Raw genomic sequence first — 18,919 nt, forward strand, 5'->3', positions numbered from 1 at the left:
GGGAACTATTAAACTTTCAACCCAAGATGTAGGTAACATTCCTTCAAAGGTTGCATTAAAAAAATCCAATAGGATAAGTGACCGAAATTCGATATCATGCTCAAAGACATCGATTGGGACCCGATCGGGTCAGGCGGCTTTACCACTAGCACTTTTATTTAGTGCCCCTTTCATTTCTTCTAGGGTTAGCCGGGTAACCCAAGAGGCTCAACTATATTAAGGTTGCTTTTTTCCTTTTGCATAACTATGGCACCTCCCAGGTTAAAAATACTTTCAAAATGTGTTATCCATTCCTCTAATGGAACTACAGCATCTATCGTTACCGCTGAAATATCTCTAAAAAGAGGATAGTTAATGGTTTTCCAAAGTAGGGTTGTATCACGAGTTTTGCATCTTGTATTAATTTATCCCAAGCCTCTTCTTGGATCACAGTTTTCCTAAGGTTCAGGGCAGTTTTGTACTTTCTCCTTAGGTTACTTATTTTAGAAATGTTCCTGGATTTTGTATTTAAGGTGATTTTTAATTCCTTATTTAAACTTGATCATTCCTGGTTAAACCATCTAGGTTCTTGGTTATGCATTTTATTCTTTTGTTTTATTTTTAAATCGTCTTCTATTTCTAATATATTATTAGTAAAAGCGCCAATAATATCCGAGTTAGTGGAAGAACTATCTAGGCAGGTATCAATATCATGCTGTTTTTTTTTTCCTATAAGGTTATCCATAAACAAAGAAGGGTTAAAACCTCATCATTTTATTGAGACTCCATTGTTACCTTGGGTCTCGATGTTAGTATCGACTGCCTTCCCTCTTTTTGTCCGAGACATATCAAGCCTCAGAGTCAGTGTTAAGGGGTGATGATCACTAAATAGGCTTGCACAAACTGTAAAGGATTCCACTAGATCCCTACATTGTTCTGAGACAATAAAATGGTCAATAGTTAAAGACGATCTAGCACCTACAAATGTCTGGATGGGTTACTGTCCATCAAAATCATCTAATTCCATTATTAGTACATTATATTTATGTTATGTTATGTTACGAGTTTGTTGAAGCGCGACAGCTGCCCCAGCAACGGGGCGTCCCGGTGCTGAGAAACCATAGCATAACCTAATGAGAGGGGGGGGGTCAGGGTTTAAGGCAGTGGGAACAAGTGAGTTTTTATTGCCTTGCGGAAAGTGGGAAGATTGTCAAGGCAGCGGATGTTCGGGGGAAGGGAATTCCAGAGTTTTGCTCCTATAGCTCTGAAGGAGCGACCCCCGACATGGCAGAGTTTTGTGCGGGGAACAAGATGTTGACCTAGGGAGCGCAAATTGCGCTGGGGGGTGTAGGGTGTTAGGAGCGGGCGGAGGAGTTCAGGGCCATCGGTTTTGAGGATTTTAAAGGCAGTGGTAAGTGCCTTAAATTGGATTCGTGCTTCCACTGGGAGCCAGTGGAGTCTTCGTATGGTGGCTCTAGCAGAGCATCTCCTTGGAAGGCCAACTATAGCTCTGGCCGCAGAATTCTGAATACGTTGAAGCCTAGTTGTCTCTGCTTTGTTAGTGCCTAACAGTAGGACGCTAGCATAGTCCAGCCGGGAGAGGATGATGGATTGGACTATGAGCTGCCGTGTTTTGGGATCGAAGAACCGCAACAGCAAAATTAATGGCTTCACCATAAGTGTCATGGGAAAAATGGGAGATTCGGTCTCCATGATAATCAATATAGCCACATTGTTCTCCTGCTATAGCTTCACATTTTTCAATATGAAAGTCTCCACCCCAGATAAACATATGGTCACCCCCATCCCTTTTAGGAAACCATCCAAATCCTCTTCTAGAGAATTTTTTACCTTGGATCTGGTATTTTCAAAAATGTTATTATAAAAATGAATTACAACCACGGACTGTTTCCATGTTATGTATATATTTATCATATGGCAGGGCACGTCACATGAATTGAACCTTAAACTTCAACAGCTAAATGAAAAGAACTCCAGGATTTCGTTCACACACAGAATGGACAAACAGATTTTTTTTACCTAGATGTGAACATTGAGTTGAGTGGCTTGGAGATTACCACAAAGGTTTTCACGAAACCTACTGATCATAACAACACGTTGCTGTATTCTAGCTTTCACCCTGAATCTTTAAGAAAAATCTTCCATTTTCACAATTTTTGCGTGGTAAACGTATCACTACTGACAACATTCAGTATCAAGAAACCCTGCAACGATTTAAGAAAGGTTTCCTAGAACGGGGTTACCTGAGTGAGATTGTAGAAGCAGCAGCTAGGCGGGCGGATGAGATTCCTAGATCTGACCTGTTAACTAAAAAAAATAAAGTTAAGGACAGAAGAAAAGTGTTTTTTGCTACCTTTTCCACTCAGGCGACAGCTATCAAAAAAGTGATCTTAAACCGATGGGAATTGTTACAAACAGAACCAGATTTTGGTAGTCTTTTTCAAGATCCCCCTATTTTTGCCTACAAAAGATTTAATAACATTAGGGAGATACTTAAGAAGAAAAATGTTGTTGACTCGAGGGATGAGAGAGGCATTAAAAAATGTTACAATTGTTCACATTGTAACAATGTGTTATTAGGAACATCTATTTCACATCCCTGGTCGGTCAAGCCCGTTATGATATAATTCCCAGCTACCTGCAATTCGCAAAAAGTTATCTATGCCATACGATGTCCGTGTGGTTTATATCACGTGGGCAAGACTGAAAGATCACTTCATACAGGTATAACTGAACAAAAGAGCAGAATCAGAAACCGGGTTACCACTTCCCCGTAAGCGAGTCATTGGATTGAATTCCGTCAGACAATTGCTCAGCTAAGATTCACAGTATTGGAAATTGTTTAGAGCCGCAAAGATAGGGACATGTCAAAATGTATCACACAGCGTGAGATGTTCTGGACAAGGTATTTGGACACCTTGACCCCGAAGGGTCCTAATGAAAAGATGAAATTCTCATGTTTCCTTTGATACGGCATGACGTATATGTAGGACGCAGTTATACAACTACATTTTGGAGAGGTCAATCCTATTAATTATGATGTAACTCAGAGATGTGTCAGGCAGGGTATATTTCATATAGAGTAGGTTTCATTACTTTCACACGTGGCACTTTACATGGATAGTGTTCATTTAGGACTGCAGGTTGTTTTTATCTTTATTTTTCTCATATTTTTCCGGTCATCTCAGTAATGAATAGAGTGTGATTGCAATTGTTTTTATCAATCTGTGGATGATAGTCATCTACGTCAGTTATGTTTTCTTATTTGCACAAGTATATGTTCATTATTGAGTATCACAGGATTATGGGAAGTTTTAGTCATATGTGCATACTATATGATTGTGTCTAGTATCATTTGTTTAATATTGTAAGATGAACTGATTATATTAGTATGTAAGCGTGGTACTTGTTATGTTTATTACTGGATGATGCAGGTTTACAGTTTTATGGAACATAACACTTTCAGCAGTCTTGATATCTTCTCAACAGAGGTCATTGTTGTACTGTTATTATCATTTTCTTACTACTATATAACTATTAAATCATATTGGCATGTTACAGCAATTGGTTGCGGTAGCATATTAGTACAAATGTTATATTATAATTTATGATTTTCTTAATGATGTCTGTAGTTTGTTCGCTACTACCACAGATCATCATCGGATGTATGACGTTACAACGCGAACTTTTACAACGCAGACCGTTACAAAGCAATTTTTACAATGCAGATACATTTACAACGCATACCTTTACAACGCAAGACATTACATAGCAGATGCTATTACAACGCATGCCATTACAACGTAAGTATAGGTAAGTATATTATTTTATTTAAAAATTTAATTTAATAAAATTTAATTAATTAAATAAATTAAATTATTTTTAAATAATTAATTTGTACTTATATATATTTTAAAAAATAGTTTATTTTTAAAAGAACTATTATTATTAAAGAACTATAATAATAAATGAAATTAATCAAAATAATTTATTTAATTAATTTAAAATATTTATTTAAAAACTGAACCCTAAAAATACCCCTGTACCCCAAAACCCAAACCCAACCCTGAACCCTAAAAATACCCCTGTACCCCAAAACCAAAACCCAGCCCTGAACCCTAAAAATACCCCTGTACTCCAAAACCCAACCCCAACCCTGAACCCTAATACCCCTATACTCCAAAATCCAAACCCAACCCTGAACCCTAAAAATACCCCTGTACCCCAAAACACAAAACCCAACCCTGAACCCTAAAAAATACCCCTGTACCCCAAAACACAAACCCAGCCCTAAAACCTAAAAATACCCCTGTACCCCAAAACACAAACCCAGCCCTAAAACCTAAAAATACCCCTGTACCCCAAAACCCAAACCCAGCCCTAAAACCTAAAAAACCCCTGTACCCCAAAACCCAAACCCAGCCCTAAAACCTAAAAATACCCCTGTACCCCAAAACCCAAACCCAGCCCTAAAACCTAAAAATACCCCTGTACCCCTAAACCCAAACCCAGCCCTAAAACCTAAAAATACCCCTGTACCCCTAAACTCAAACCCAGCCCTAAAACCTAAAAAAACCCTGTACCCCTAAACCCAAACCCAACCCTAAAACCTAAAAATACCCCTGTACCCCTAATCCCAAACCCAGCCCTAAAACCTAAAAATACCCCTGTACCCCTAAACCCAAACCCAACCCAAAAACCTAAAAATACCCATGTACCCCAAAACCCAAACCCAGCCCTAAAACCTAAAAATACCCCTGTACCCCAAAACCCAAACCCAGCCCTAAAACCTAAAAATACCCCTGTACCTCAAAACCAAAACCCAGCCCTAAAACCTAAAAATACCCCTGTACCCCAAAACCCAAACCCAGCCCTAAAACCTAAAAATACCCCTGTACCCCAAAACCCAAACCCAGCCCTGAACCCTAAAAATACCCCTGTACCCCAAAATCCAAACTATATATATAAAATTACTTTAATTAAATTATTTTATTAATTTTAAATATTTTAGTAATTAAAAAAAAGGTAAAATAAAATAAATTACTTACCTATGCTTACGTTGTAATGGCATGCGTTGTAATAGCATCTGCTATGTAATGTCATGCGTTGTAAAGCCATGCGTTGTAAAGGAACCTGCGTTGTAATGGTATGCGTTGTAACGGTGTGCGTTGTAAAAGTTGCGTTGTAACGGTGGTTTCCCATTTCAACGTTGACAAATGGTTTTTCACAAAGATGGCCGCACATTCAAACATCAAATACACGTACTTTCTATCTCTGTCCCATTTCATTTCTATTTCCAACCCTTTACACGTTCCTTTACGCGTGACGTGATAGATCGGGGACACCACGTTCGTTTAAATATATATCGCAAGGAGGATTCACTATTACGTAACCTTTTGGTTTACTGGTGCCTCTGGGACACTTTACGCATTTAGGCTCGGTAAGTCAATCTCCATATGGGTTTGCGGAATACATGAGGCATTAGCTATTGTTCTCACGAGCATTTATTGAAGTTTTCATCTTTGAATAAAACAAGTTAAAGACAAGCAGCTGAATGAAGCCACTACTTTATTGTAGAAGGTTTGAAAAACTTGTGCTGTTTATTTCATAACATTGCTAATTTTTTCACTACTTTCTATGTATTAATGGATTAACATTGTGTTAAAACACTCATTTTGAGTGCTTCAGGTAGTGCGCACTCTGTCTAAGACTCATGTCCTAGATTTGTTGTTTCACTCTCTAAAAGTGGCATTTTCCAAAGTGCAATTTAGAAACCATCTTTACCAAAAACATTATTTTTAAATTGTGAGTTCAGGGACCCCAAACACCCAGTTTCTATATGCTCCTAATGGGAAATTAAATGTAAAAGATATTTCAAGGAAATCCTCGTGTTACTCTTTGGGAGAGATAGTCCTGGCAATGGAGACAAAATGAAATTAGCAGTATTTCTCTATTAGCATATGTAAAACACAACAGCACCTGTCCTACCTTTTAACTATACTGCGCCCTGCGAATGGAGCTGCCTTGGCCCTATCTTAGAGGTGATGTAAGTGTTGTAAAAGGGAAGGATTGGCAAGGGGGTGCACTTGCGAGGTCGACATGGCAGTTTACAACTACACACACAAACATTGCATTGGAAGGTCATGTTTGCAGTACTACTCATGTTGGTGGCACAATCATTGCTGCAGACCCAACTGGAGCATTTGATTAATAGTCCCTGGGCACACCTGGTGTACTTTACTATGGATCTACTAGTAAATCAAATATGCCAATCATGGCTAAACTAATCATCAATACAATCTACACAGGGAGCACTTGCACTGTAGCACTGATGAGCAGAGGTAAAGTGCCCAGAGTGCTAAAACCAGCAAAAAGAAGTCAGAAAATCACAGGAGGAAGGCAAAATGTTTGGGGATAACCCTGCAAAAATGGCCAGGTCCAACACCTACCACCTAACTTAAATGAAAATTACCCTAAAACCTAGAAGATATCTTGGGGGAGAGGGGTATTATACAGACCAATTAGTGGAACCATATATGTTAAATGATATTCCTGTAATGGAAGTTTGTCCCTCTGTCTCTGATTGGCAGAATAGCCCTCATTAAAAATGCCTATTGCTTCATGATTTCCTTCTATATTACGTCAGTTTCATGTGAATTGGGTTCAAACCTTTAATTCTACATTAGAAATTAGATGCCATCCTTCTTCCAGAATTATAAAAAAAATGTGTCAAAATTAAAACGTTACAGTTGCCAAAAGCGGAAGGTGGATTAGTACCTTTTTATAACTTCTCCTTCAGACAAACTTTCTTCATTTTAAAAATCTGTTGACACCCAAAGTTTTTTTTAACAGCCAATATTGTAAGAAAACGATTTTCTTCGGTTAATCTGCACTGCTGTCTGATTTTGGTATGTAACAGACATCTGATCCAAATGGGAGAAACATACGAGTATATCTCATGGCAACAAAAGTTGGGGAATTTGGGTATTTATTTTTCAGAATGGGTAACTTCCATAGGATGTTTTTTTTTGTTTAGGGTTGGATGTTATATTACACTCAGAATGGATCACATTAGATGTTTCATAATACTGGCCAAAAATGTCCTCAGTGCACTCTAGATGGTGACTGGGCACACATGTTTTTGTCATATGCAATGCTCTTTGGCTTTTGGAATCGATTTTTGTGTGTGATTAGTTTAAGACTAAAGATTACCCCTAGACCATGACTGTACTGTTAGGTTTAGTACCTTCAGCCCTTGTTTCATCGGTATGAAAGAATTGTACAACTATTATTTTCATGTCCATGACGATAGCTATCTTGTTAGTTCCACAATATTTCAAGTTGTCCATTAGTCTCCTTTTTTTCAGAATGGAAGACTAAAATAGAGAAGATAAGCATGTTTGACTTTTGTTACCATGCTCATATAAATACATTATCTATATATCACCAGGTCTGGGGTAGCTGGGCACATAAAGACCAGTTTATTAAAGATTAAAGGGCTTATTTACAAGCCCCTTGCGCCAGTTTTGCATAATTTTTAACCAGGTTAAAAATTACGTGCGGGTTGCGCAAGGGGCTTGTAAATAGGCCCCTAAGTACCTTACATTACTGCTGCTAGTAGTTGAAAAAGAGAAAAGGGAAACATAGAGGAAAATACTTTTGAGAAAAATGCATAACTACACAAATTGACTTTGTGAACTGGGTTGTTCGTAATTTCAATATGTTCTGCTAAGGATTTTTAAGATACAGGGCTTGAATTCTTTTGTCTTTTTCTATTATTTTAAATATTGCACTTTGCACTGTCACTTTAATGCCATTTAGGGCCAGATGTAGGAAGCAACCACATAGTGAACACCAGGTAGCAAACGGGTGCGATTTGCAAATCAATATGATAGAAATCACTTACTTTCTAGAGAGTCATTATTCATTCAGCACAAATGTTAGGTAATCTCAATTTTGTGATTTCTTAAATTGTGAATACACTCACAATTAGCAAACGTCGCTTTTGGCATAGATTGATGACATCAGCAGGAAGTGGCACTCAGTTTAAACCGATGCATCATACCTGCTGGAGATTGACAACAGCATTCAAGTGAAATCTTTCTGTGCGTTTGCTATTTACCCTATAGAACTTTTACAGTGTTAAGAAAGGACATTCACAAAGATGCTGGAGCAAGAAAAAGGCAATTAAAATCCTCTGATCAGGAACTTGAAATTTTAATATAGGGGTGTGAAGAACCAGAGGGTCTTAGACATAGACCACCCAGCGGAGCAGGAAACACCCAAGTCCACAGCTTCCTCCAAGTACGTTCAAAAATGGGAGACCACACCACTGGGAGTGAAGAAACACAGGTTTATTAATCTCACACAGGAATCTCTAGAGATGTAAAAGTATCTGTGACCCACTGGAGGTAGGTAATGGGAGACTGTTCAACTTGCAAGGAACACTCCCTTCGCAGAGAAGGAACGCAGAAAGTCCATATAGCTTGCGGGATGGAGATACAGATCACCTGCCCTTTTTCACGGAGCTTGATGCTGGAATGGGGCAGCCTAAGCCTTAGGCACATCACCTGCCTCTTGCTGCGTAGTTTGAACAGGAATGGAACCCCCGGGCGAGGTCATCTGCCATCTCAACATTCCTGGAACATTTTAGCATGGGTGCGGAGAAAGGTCAGCTCGAGGTGCAGGTGGACATGTACGTGGTCAGTGAAACAGAGGTGAAATGGACGCTGTTGTCACAAAGATGGTGGGGCACATGGCAACTTAGCAGATTCAGGTTTCACAGTCCCTCCTTTTGCCATGGGCAACACCTCAGTCAATATCGATCCGCATAAGCCGGTCTACAGCTTGTTGATCGAGTATTTTACTTTCTTTGGTGCGTTGAAGCGTGGTAGGTGATGTACATCCGACAGCACAGACAGAACAGAGTGCGGGACCACAATGGATGCATAGACAGCAGAAGAACAGAATGCTAGTGGAATCAGTAAGACCATTATAATTTTCCAACCCTAGGAGACGAGTAGTTGCCAGAATCCAGAGCTCCAAAACCAGGGAGTTCCAGTTTATTGATGGATTTCGGAGGCAATTCGGTGAAGCTTGGAGATGGTGCGGAACATGGCAACTTAGTAGATTCAGGTTTCACAGGTGTGGCGGGCACCATGATGGAATGTTTGACAAATTATCCCTTACAGTGCCGGAATCACAGAAGAAAAACATTTTGGAGGCAATGCAGGAAAACACTGTTGTAGTTACCCAGATATCCACTTCAGACATAAGAAAGAGATGGCATGATCTCTAACCACGTAATAAAGAGAAGGTGGCGAGCCCCCTAAGTGAGGCAAGAAGAACTGGAGGAGGGCCCCTCAGCTTCCCAACCCCAACCGAAGAACATGGGAACTACGTGTCCCACAATCCAACTGAGTCCTCTCACCAGGTATTTGTAATGAAGGTAAGATGGCCGCCGTGCGGTTGTAGAAGGTCGATGGACTCTGTAGCTGAAGAACGAGGGAAAGAGCATTATTTTTCGCTAGCATGGAAAACCGTGCTTAACTAAGACATAAGTGTTTTCTTTGGCGGCTAAACATTAAAGTCTCACAATGTTTTGGCAGGTACCGCCTGTATTTTGTGAAATGCTGCCTTTTTCGACTAGCGCGATGAAATACTGCTTCCAGGTAGGGATCGTCGATTAGATCCATGAACGGAAGCAGGTTTAGTTTAGCTCCGCGCCCACATGAATGTTTAAATTAAAACACCTTTTTCTTTTTTATGCTAGCTGAATGTTCAGAGATTGTGGTGAAGCAAATCTAAACCCCTGTAAATACATGCGCAGGTCAAATAATTGAAAACAATAAGGTATGTGCAACAAACTAAGAAGTAATTTCTTTTAAATAAAAAAAAGCTCACTCGTGGGTTGTCACCAGAGCGGCTTTAACTGGTATCTATTTACCGGCAGATTGTGATTTGAAAACAGAATACCAGTTCATTTCCCCCTCCTACAAAAAGGTTGTGAGCGGCATCTGATAAATAAAGGTATGAGTTCGAGGAGCTTTTTCTAAATGAGACCTTGTGTTCTTTGAGAATATGTAACCTACAACTAAATAAGAAACTTTGATGTTTTCACCTTGTAGAAATTCGATGGTAGGATCGCTACAGTGTATCCCAGCCTAATTTCAACACCAAGAAAGCCTTGTTTATCCAAAATACGTGAGAAATACAGGTCCAAAGTTGGACAGTACTAAAATGTAGGTCGAGGAAGAGAGGCTTAATTATAAATAAAACTTTATTTGTCTTATATTTTATACAGACAAAGTGATAGAGCCCTGATGAGAGTCTAGGAACTGGTTCCCTAGATTCGAAACGCGTCGGCACATCTGCAGGAGAGAACAGCAGCAATTTTTGCGTTGTTTAATTTGGTCGCTTTTTAGTGATTCAATTTAGTTTTCCTCCCTTTTTTGACTTTGTCATTTAAAAAAATGTGGATATTGATTAATTCATTGTTCTTTAAATTGTGAATGTATAAATACATGTTGTTGTCTGTTAGTCTTTAGTGTTACAATTTGAGGTGTATATTTTTTGATTTTTGTCACAGCCTGCTTTTATCATGGTGAAATGTAAATATGTGTATGTAAGATAAGTGTATATAACTGTAAATATTGTTGAATGTGTTTGTGTTCATTTTTCAAACTCAAACGAAGAAAAAAAGTACATTAAATGTAAAAAGATACATGGTATAAATAAAAAACCAGGACATACTTCAAGTAGTTTTTTGGTTAGTCCTAAAGAAATTTTTGATATAAGGAATGGAGTTGGCATTTTTGGTTTTTGTTGGACCGAATTGTGGCGCTGGAGAGGCGTGCTGAGGATGCAGAAAGTAGAAAACGCAGGAATAACATCCGTTTAGTGGGTCTGCCTGAAAAAGCCGAAGGGTCGGATATGGTGCAGTACCAAGAGAACTGGTTGAAATCAGTAGTAGCACCAGGGGGACTCTCATCCTTCTACACTTTAGAACGAGCGCACAGAGTACCAGCTAGACCGCTGTAGCAGGGGTGGCCCCCAGACTGGTAGTGGCCCGCCTGTTGCACTTCCGAGACAGAGATCTACTGCTCCAAAAAGCACGCACCGATGGTCCCTATCACGTTGGAAATAGCAAGGTCAACCTATTCCCAGACTATACTTTTGAGATCCAATCGCGCCGCTCATCCTTTTTGTCTATTAAAAGAGAGCTAAGAGAAGAGGGTCTTCAGTATTCTTTGTTGTTCTCCGCCAAATTAAGGATAATCATAGATGGTAAGACCAGCTTTCATGAAACTCCGGAAGAAGCATGCACCTGGCTAGAATCATATAGGGCTGGAAAGGATGTTCATGGGCGAAGGACATAGGACACCTCGGAGGGGCTCCCACAGCGCTAATCACAAAGACTGCGGCAAAGGCGCCAAGGTTTGCGGAGGCCCACAACACTATAGACAGAGATAGAATGGCAGGGGGTGTTGGAGGCGGTATCTGCTTTCTCTGGAGATCAAAGGCTGCACTCTCTGGCAGGCACTGACTCAGAGAAGGACAAGGAGCACTCTGACACTGAGACCTCAGCAGCGGACAGCATACAGATTCAATCGGTCACACCAGCGACAGCTGATGGGCTACTGGACGAATAAAGGTTGAACTTTGGAAGGATGACACAGAGCTGCTGGGAGTGGTGAGAGGGATTGCGAACACTGATGGTGTGGTTAAATAACAATATCGGATGATATGTTGTGTGGGGGGGCGCTTCCACCTCACGTGGGCTGTGCTAAACTTGGACTGTTGAAATGCTCACTGATGTTCATTGTGACTAAAAGTAGTGGGTGGGGGGAAAGATGTACGGTATATTTTATCCCGGGTACACAGGGCGGTATGAATCCAAAATATCAGCGGCGGCCCATTGGCACTGAGTTCTCCCCGTGGCCCATAAGGCATGCCCTCAGTAACTGCTGGCAGGCTTATTTGTGTGATAATTGTTGTAGGGGTTTAGATAGGGACTAGCTGGTTAGTTCTAGGTCCTGTGGGGGGGAGGGGATGTTGGGTGGTTGGGAGGAAGGTTGGGTTAGGGAGTTCACAGGTGTGAAGGCTGGAGCACGAATTGAAATGTGGATATTGCATGACAGGGATGGGGACATTACCTGATTTACGGTGTATTACCTGGAATGTGAGGGGCCTTCACACTATGACGCGGCGCCACAAGATCCATGCATATTTAGTTAGACGAGGAATACACATAGCATTGCTTCAAGAAACTCATCTCACTAAGGCAGAGGGACTAGCTTTGCAACGGAGATGGAGGGGACAGGTATTTAGCACTGCATATTCTGCGTTCGCACGGGGGCAATGATATGGATTAGAGCTGGGGTTCCTTTTCAGGTAACGAGACAAACAATAGATCCTGAAGGCAGGTTTGCAGCAATAGAAGGGAGACTCCGCGGTAGGGATATAGCACTTTGTAGCATTTACGCACCAAATATTGACCAAGTGCGCTTTCTCAAGCGTTTATCTGGCACGTTGGCACATTACTTTACAGGCTCTGTAGTGCTAGGAGGAGATTTCAACTCCATAGCGGAGATATCACAGGATAGATCGCACCCCCGACTGGCGGACTCTCCTGTGAACAGGCTGGCTAAATGTAGACTGGAATGACAGAATAGGTGGAACTTAGTAGACATATGGTGCACACACGACCCATGTGACGGGGACTACTCATACTTCTCTGCGATGCAAGATCTACATGTTCGCTTGGATGCAGTTTTATGCTCCACAGGAATAGGACCCTCTATAGTGCACACTGAATACCTCGCCAGAACACTGTCGGATCATAACCCACTGTTGTTTACTATGCATTGGATGGTGACAGTGTCTGCTATCCCCACGTGGTGACTGAGACCTGAAACATTAGATGACCCGATTTTTCAGAGAGAAGTAGCTGAGAGAATAACACATTATTTCACCGTGAATGCTGGCACGGCCTCCACAAGAGCGACGGAATGGGACGCTTTTAAAGTGGTGATTCGGGGGCTCAGATTGGTAAACACGTACGGGTGAGGAAAGTACTCTTACAGGACGTGGACCGAGCCAAGGGTAGATTGAGAAAGGCGGAATTAGCCAGGCCTGTCCATCCAGAAATTCAAGCAGAGGTAGTTGCAGCTAAAGAAGAGGTGGCAGTGGAAATAGAGAGATTGCCTTGCTTTGATTATAAAACCTATATCACGAAAGCACACGCTGACGGAGATAAAGCGGGGACATTGCTTGCTTGGCTGAACAACCCGACGAAGCGGGGCTTACCGATATTGGCACTAGAGGATCATGATGGGGAGGTGGTGTTCACCCAAAGTTCAATTGTAAACAGATTCCTGCAGTATTATGAAGCATTTTATAGAAGCTCATTGGTAGCGGGGGAGGCAGACATTGACTCCTTCCTGAACGGGGTATTACTTCCAGAATTAGAAGAAGAACAGGCTAAATATTTGGGCCGCGACATAACGTTGGAGGAAATTAGGAGTGCTATTAAGCACATGGCCCGAAACAAAAAACACCAGGAGTGGACGGGTTGCCAATAAAATTTTAATGGAAATATGTGGACTTATTGGCTCCAAGGTTATTGGAGATGTTGAAGCGAAGGAGTTGGGTCGTCTCCCTGGCTCCATGCGGGAAGCACTAATAATCCCACTGTTGAAGCCTTGCCGGGTAGGAACACATATGCCTTCCTATTGACCGTTATCAATGCTGACTACTGACTACAAGATTCCAAAAACTGGGTATTGTTTCATCACAACTTCATCAAACTACGTGTCCCAGAAACCCTGCTACACGGAACAGGAAGAAGAACATATAAGCAGAGTCAGCACAAGTGCCGTGTGATGAATGTTTGTGGAGAAATGCCATTTGCCAAGTGAAGCTTGAAGAATATCGCCTAAATATAAGTGTGGAGAATTGCTACAAATGTTTGGCTTTAAGGTTTATTGGCAAACATGTGCGCAGCATTTAAGCACGTTTTAATCTATTGCAAAAAAGCAGCCACGTGATGAACTGTTTGAGGTTAATGACCCGCAAAGAAGATGTAACTACAAACTAAAAGCGCGAGTCCAAAACATTTGGCCAGGAGGGGTATTTCTAAATATACGTGTACCATTGAAGCGCTTCTCAATTTAATGTAAATGTGCAACGATGAAAAGTCCTAATCTGAAAATATTTGCACATGCGAAGGAAGGAACAGAAACACCAAAACCTTGAAAATGTGACATACCGCTAAGTAATTCAGACTTTCTTACCATTCTTCCAGTTCCATCCAGAAGTCATAACCTGTTAAGAAGAGCCAGAAATCCCCTGAAAAAGGATTACAATATTCACAAGTAAGGGAGAGGCCACATTAAGCTTGTCCTGTGCTTTTAACATTGGTTCATAATGGTTGTCCAAATGACCACAATTTAATTGTATTTTAGGGTGGAATGTAAAGCCCTCAATGAAATAGCTTGGCTCAATTTAAATCGCAAATAAGGATACAAGGTGGGAGTCATCGCAAGTAAACACAAAGACTCCAGTAAGTCTCATATATTTAGACAAAAATGAACCATACCTGCTGAAAATGATCAGACTCAAAACCTCATACTTACACAATTTATTTACCCATGTTTAGGTGTCTAAGAGGATACTATTAGGAGATTGATTTCAGCAAAGAAGATAAGGTACCAGATAAACTTAGTGCCCATGTTTTACCTATTAATTGCAGAGAAAGAAAGGGTGATGTAGTGTGTTATTTATACATCTCATTATTTGTTAATTTAGATTACACCGCGGTCTAAGCCCTGATGATAATCCCCTGAGGCAGAGGGGGATTGGAAACGCGTTGGCATGCTAATATTTTGCCTACGAGGGATCCACATTAATTGAAGCTCTAGAGAGGTGCCACTACATGAAATATACCCCGAGAGCAAATCACTTCCAGAGAAAGTTGTTCCCGCAGTATACCTGTTTGAAGCGCTCAATGAACTGAACAATATTCAATGTCATAGCGAATACAGGCATTGTTTGAATCACCGACTGGTGTAATTGTTTGAATTAATCGTAAGATTTGAATTTATTGTCGTTATGTTAAAGTTTTTGAATTGTCCAGTTTTTTATGTGTTTATTAACATTTATTCATGAGGAATGTATAAATGAAAGAAATGTGTATTCTTTTCATGCTTCAAAAAAAATTAAAGGATGTTTGAAATTAAGTTGAATTAATACAACTGTGAAAGTAAAATGCAATGACGTGATGCGTTGTATTTCCAAATCTGCATGAGTAAGTAGCAGTTCCAAAACTGGTGGCCAGGTAATTCTTTTTGAAAATATATTGCACGTCCTACCGGGCCCCCGAAACGGACGTAAACCCTATAGTTTAAAGTTACAAGATTCTGAGCAGGATCTTGGTAACTCGCCTCTTGCAGCATATGACTGCGCTAATCCACGAGGATCAGGCGGGGTTCATACCATCAAGGAATACGGCCTCTAATGTGCGACAATTGATGAGGATATTGGAGGAGGAACAACCTGAGGCACAACAACCTCTGGTGCTTTCAGTGGATATACAGAAAGCCTTTGATAGCTTGGAATGGCTATACCTCTATAAGACGTTAGGACGTTTTGGTGTAGGGGACGACTTTGTGGCCTGGACAAAGGTGCTATACACATCCGCAGTAGCTAGAGTGAGGGTGGGAACATTGATCTCAACCCAATACCCAGTGGGCCGTGGGACGAGACAAGGGTGTTCGCTCTTCCCTTTATTGTTTGCCCTTGCAATGGAACCACTGGCGGCACGAGCCAGGTTGGGAGAGAGGTACGAAGGCCTGGTATACAGGGGTGATCGACAGCATATCTCGATATATGCTGATGATTTGTTAATGTTTCTGGAAGACGCAGGTGGGGGGGCGCTGGAGAAGGCTGCAAGCTTGTTATCAGACTTCGGAGATATTTCAGGTTTCCGGGTGAATTAGTTCAAAACATGTCTGTTTCCGACGAGGCCTTGAGGGCTGCCACCCGGGATGTCTCGGGAGGTGAAATGGGAGCCGACGTGCCTGGCATACCTGGGGGTCCATATTTATCATGGAGCTAATGATATGCTGGAAGGGAATGTGGGGAGATGTGTGAGAGCACTGAAGGGTAGCATTGCCTTTCGGCAACTCTCCCACTATCTGTGACAGGTCGAATAGCCCTATTGAAAATGGTGGCACTACCTAGGCTGTTATATTTTTTTAGAACGCTACCTGTTTGGATACTGTGCTCAGTATTTAAATCATTGAAATCCTTGATAGTGGGGTTCTTATGGGGGTCTGGAAGAAGGAGAGTGGCCCAAGCAACACTGAAAAGACCAAAAGCAGAGGGTGGGCTGGTGGTCCCCAATTTTTAATTGTACTATTTAGCAGCCCAGCTACAGATATTGACACAGGCAGTAGCAAGGGAATTTAGGGGTCCTAAGCACCTGAGAGGTAAGGGAATACTGTGCCATGTGATATCCTTTATATTTATGCAACATTAGTTGGACCTTAGAGATCTTTCTATGGAAGAAAAGACACTGAGACTGTGCTGGAATCGGTCACAGCGTAGGGTGGGAGTTCTACACCCCTATGCGCCTGAAATCCAGTTGGGCATGGTTACTGCGCTACCCCATGGAGGCGACTGGACATCTCTACAGGACTGGGAACAGGTCGGGATCCACGTAATTTTGGATTTGTATGAGGACGGGGAACCGCTACCTTACCAAGCATTGCAAGAGAGGTATGATCGGCCTAGGGGGGATTTTTAAAGCACGCTACTCTGGTTTATGCACTGAGGGCGTAGTGGAGAGAAGGGCTCATGGAACCTAAGACGACAAAGGCGTGCCAATACCCAATGATGGCGGCTGGGACTTTTAAGGCGGTCACATGCCTATATTCCAGAACATTGAATGAAGGGTTAGCACCACTAGATACCTTAAGAGCACAATGGGAAGCGGGTATAGAGACGCCCATACCAGAGACGGCGTGGGAACAGATAATGCGTAGGGCTTGGAAAAGCACGAGGAATGCAAGATTTCAACTGGTGCATTTCTATATACTACACAGGGCAGACTTAACACCGGGTAAGATTAGGAAGTATTTTAAAGTGGAAGAGGCAGCCTGTCCCAGATGTACGAGTGAGGGAGTAGAGCTTGAGCCTATGTTATGGGAATGCCCTAAATTAGGGGACTATTGGGAAGAAGTAGAAGACACATTGAACACAACCACAGAGCGGCACTTAATTTTTGAGAAACCAATCATACTGCACTGGTTCCCTCACACCCCCAAGACTAAGGTGTCCAGCAAATTCGTAGACATGGGGCTATTGCTAGCAAAGAGAGAAATAACGAGGCATTGGAAATCGAAAGAAGGCCCTAGTAGTGAGAGACGGATGCTTGAATTTCTAAAATGGGCACAAAGTGAAAGTATGATTAGATAGCAACAGGCACGGTGGCTAAACAATGATAAGGCACTAGATTCCGCAAACACATGGGAAACATTGATTTAATCGTTAATAGATTACCAAGCAGAGGAGGAATAGGAGCAGGGAACTGGGTTTAGAGGGAAGCTCCCACAACTACAGGTACATTGAGGAATGCATATAGTAGTAGCTGCACCATGACTTGAGACCGAAATGATGCTTACAGTCACACACACCGGTGGGGAGGGAGGGGGAGGGTAGACTGTTGGGAGTTGGGAGTAGATTAATGTGCAATCAAGACTCACAAGATGATATATATGTTATAACTATGTGTTAATCGTCAGGATATTATGGTGTGGCATCAATATTGGATGGTTCAGGTGGGATAAAGTGGGGGGGGGGAATATTGAGATGTTTGACTTAAGATGATGAGACATGATTACGGTTATTGTCAGATGCACGTATGAAACTAATAAAATATGTTTTCAAAAAAAAGAAAACAACCATTAAACTGCTGTCTTTTTTATTTACTTAGACCAAAACTAAACAATGTAAACAATATATAGCTAGATATTGCAAATTATTTGTTTATTTATTTTGAATCTCCCTACTTAAGAACGGGAGCTTTCAGAAGGGGAGTGCCATGATGACTTACAAATGCAAGAGGATGAACCTAATGATATTGCCAGCCAGGCCAGTCCAACACATGCTACAAATATGAGTCCCACAATTACAAAGCGTACACAGTCAGTAGAAGAAGGTGTTGAGCCAAACACAGCGAATCCTACACAAGAATCTGTAGTGAGGCCAAGACAAGTGCAGGGAAGATTTCGAGGTCACCATTGTCGTATTTCAAACACACAATCCGATCCATCTTTTGCCAAACTTTTTGCAGAGAATCCTGAAATATTTGGAGGTTTGGAACATCTATGCTAAAATTTTAGCACCTGCAACAAAAACAAATAAAAATGATCATTCAACGACTGATCATAATGGCTAAAATCGTCACATCAGGCTTCAAACAGTTGCAAACACTCTTGCAGAAAATCAGATGTGCATGAATAAGAAACTTTACAATTTGACTGATGCAATCGAGACATTATGTTTTATATTTACATCAGGATAAATGAACCAAAGACATAGGGAACAATGTGACTCATCTCATATTGATGGCTTATGTCGCTTAATAAATCAATCTTGCACATGCCAACTCCACATTATCACTGTGCACTGTGAGCTTACAAGTTGAAATGGGGCACTACAGTGCAGATGTGGCTAGAGGACTCATTCAAGTAACTAATGCTGTAATAGGAGTTGTGGAAAGTGAGGATGAACCGAGGGCCAGCAGTGTGTGCCATGGCATTTCAACACATACTGAAATACTATGGGCCTCATTTACGAGCCCCTTGCGCCACTTTTGCGTCATTTTTAAATGGGGAAAATGACGCAAAAGTGGTGC

Source organism: Lissotriton vulgaris, chromosome 1_1, assembly GCF_964263255.1.
Source record: "Lissotriton vulgaris chromosome 1_1, aLisVul1.2, whole genome shotgun sequence".
NCBI lineage: Eukaryota > Metazoa > Chordata > Amphibia > Caudata > Salamandridae > Lissotriton > Lissotriton vulgaris.